The sequence below is a fragment of the Colobus angolensis genome, unplaced genomic scaffold, assembly GCF_000951035.1.
Source record: "Colobus angolensis palliatus isolate OR3802 unplaced genomic scaffold, Cang.pa_1.0 Scaffold68, whole genome shotgun sequence".
Classification (NCBI taxonomy): domain Eukaryota; kingdom Metazoa; phylum Chordata; class Mammalia; order Primates; family Cercopithecidae; genus Colobus; species Colobus angolensis.
Window position 1 is genome coordinate 5613070 of NW_012120487.1, and position 2067 is coordinate 5615136.

General features: G+C 46.8%; 1 pseudogene; it reads left to right on the forward strand.

Annotated features, from left to right (window-relative positions):
* Positions 1 to 2067, forward strand: part of LOC105500741 — a 23286-nt pseudogene that overhangs the window by 1453 nt on the left and 19766 nt on the right.

Below are 2067 nucleotides of genomic sequence, written 5' to 3' on the forward strand. Positions count from 1 at the left end.
TGGGCGCCGCAGGGCAGCCGCGCTGATTCGCCCGCTTGCCAGAGAGGGTGGGGGTGGCGGGCGCCCCAGTGCAGCCCCAGTCTGGTTCCTGGTCTCTGCCGAGGCCCCCGAGCTGGAAGTGGAGCCCGAGAGCCGCCTCGGCGCCTCGCTCCCAAGGCTGTCCCCCCGGGGAGGAAGGCCGGCCTGGAATGGGTACCCTCTGGCCTGGCACTCGAACTGGGCCCGGCCCGAGCGTCGGTGGACCCTCGGAAGCCCGAGCGGGCTTCGGAGCAGCGGCAGGGAGCGGGACAGAGGAAGCCGCCGGGGTCGACCCCCACCCACTCACCACGGCCTCCAGCCCACCACAGCTGGACCTTTTTTCCTTTTAAAAGGCAGTCAGTTCAAGAATTTCTCAAAAGAGAAATCTCGGGAGCAGTCCCTCTCCCACCCCGAAAAGAGGTTTTAGAAATCATTTCTTTAGCTGCAGGCGGGCATAAAACCAACTACCATCAATGGGTCCCCTCCTCCCCTTGCTTTTAACGTATTACATTCCTCTACATAATTAAAGTCACGGGCAGAACGAACTTAAGGCTTTGTTAGTTTTGTTTTTTTGTTGTTTTTTTTTAAGACCCCAGCCTCAGAGATTATTTAGCCAACCTCTGACCTCAAAGCTGGACAAAGCACACAACCTCTGTGCTCGGTGCCCAGTCCTTTGAGTTTGACACATGCTAGGCAGAAAAAAGGTATGACAAGAGTGGACGTAGGGGTGAAGGGAAGATGTTAAATCTTAAGTATTTTTACAAAATAGTGCCTTATAAATTTTCTTATAATGTGACTCAGACTGGAACTGGTTAGAGGTTACAGAGGGACGCTCCACTTCACGATAGCCCTATGAGATACGTACTGTTGCTCCCATTTACGCATGAAAAAACTAGGATTCAGAGTTAGTGCATTTTACCCCGATCTGGCTGATCCAGATCGGGGTACAAGACCCAGGTATAATGGATAAAGGACTGGATTTCAAGTCAAAAGAGCCCTACTGGTTTTGGCGTTTATCAACAAGATGCCTTTCAGCAAATGTACCCTCTGAGTTTCCTCATCTGCAAATTCTTAATCTGTATCCCTGCTTCGCTTGACTAGCCTAGAAACAAAGAAAAAATCCCTACTTCACCAGGCTGAAAGCCTAAAGTCTATAGAGACACTAAGAAGATACCGACATGCCCTTCAATTCAGTGATATCAGTGTCCTTAGAACAAGTTCAATTGAGTAAATATTTCCTGATTACTTAAGAGCAAAGCGTTGTTAGGTGCCTAGGGAAACAGACAAATAATTGATTCCTGTCTCCAAAAAGTTCACCGTTGAGCAAGCAGGTGAGCTACAATAAAAGCAACAGGTCTTATTAACAAAGGGCTGGGCAAATCCAGAGGGGAGTGTGATAAATTCCACTTAGCTGAGACTTCAGTGGAAGAACTAGAAGCTGGACCTTGAAGATTTGCTTGCTGTGTGCCAGACACATGTCGATTCAGAGGACAGCATTGAGTCTGGAGTGTACAGAAGATAATGAGTCTGCAAAAGCTGGGGCCAGACTGAAAATTTCAGTGCCTCTCTGCCCTTATCCCCTCCAGATAACTCTCTTCTACTATCTTGCTTATTCCCCAAGACCCAGCTCAACCTCTACCTTCTTTATTAAATCTTCCTGATTACCACTCCTCCTCTGCACTCCACTGAATGTGATCCCTCCATTCTCTGAATTCTGTGACCCCAATAGATTGTACACTTGAGCACAGATACTTACAAGGTATTCCTCACGATACCTACATAATTGACAAGTTGAAAATTTGGGCAACTATAATTTTGTTGATCATCACAGCTAGAGCAAGTATGGTTCTGACACAAAGAATAAGTTAATTTATGGAGTATAAGGTGTAATTCATGCCCATGGTCATACAGTAAGTCACAGGCTGGACTAGAATACCAGCCCTGTATTCTTTCCATTGAACCACAGGTTTCTGAGCTATAAATTGGTAAATGTCTGAGCTCTATGTAAAAATACTGTGAGGACTTATACTTTTTTTTTTTTTTTGAGAC